Here is a 906-nt window from a genome sequence, read left to right as displayed (position 1 = left end):
AAATAGGTAAAGATTTCTTAAATTAAGTGTTTTTACTCTTAATTTGAGCAGGTAAGTAAGAGGATTTGCCAATAGAATTATTATTTTTATTCTTTAAATAAGATAATTAGATAAAACTCACTTGAAATTAGACAATGCAATAGTTTTCTTCTCATTTTAAATGTAAATTGTCTTGTTTCATTGGCAAAGTGTCTCACGTACCTCCTCAGTTCAGGAAAAAATACACTTATTTTAAGAAAAATTGACTTATTAAGATTTAGATTTTTTGCAGTGTACTCAACACTTTGAAGATTTAGGCATGTCAGACAATTTAGGGGCTATTCTTTATTGGATGTACTGATATTTTGTCAGTTAGAGCCGTATGTTTACAATTCATTAGGACAATTTTTCAAATATACAAAAATAACTTTTAGAGTTAAAGAATTGATTCAGGTTGTCGAATAATTAAAAAAAATATTCACAGCACAAGTTTTTAAAAAGCTTTTACACAGAAAAAATTTTGTGGTAAGACATTTAAAATTCAGTTAAGACTTACATAAGTGACTTTTTTTTTTACATCAGGACAGACTAGAAATGAGAACAGATCATTTTAAATAAAAACAAAAACAGAATAACACATAAGTACAATTTCAGATTTAGATCTAATCCGATGGAAGGGCTGTTCTTCAAGTTCATGAGTTTAACTTCCTCCCACTGAATTATAGAGGTAATGCAATATTCCAAGTCTGAGGAAACTTCAGACTTTAAGAAAGTCTGGAAAACCACTGATCTTGATCACTTTTGACGGTTGATAATAAAATTTTTCCTTTAACTAAAAAAGAAATGGAAGCTAAAGGTTTTTCCTCCTTTCTAAATTTTAGTTTTTACATGTAAAGTTTAGTGTTTAGCTAAACTTCTCAACTGGCG

The sequence above is a fragment of the Cyprinodon variegatus genome, unplaced genomic scaffold (genome assembly GCF_000732505.1).
Source record: "Cyprinodon variegatus isolate N-32 unplaced genomic scaffold, C_variegatus-1.0 Scaffold18, whole genome shotgun sequence".
NCBI classification, from domain to species: Eukaryota; Metazoa; Chordata; class Actinopteri; order Cyprinodontiformes; family Cyprinodontidae; genus Cyprinodon; species Cyprinodon variegatus.
This window is presented reverse-complemented; position numbering follows the sequence as displayed.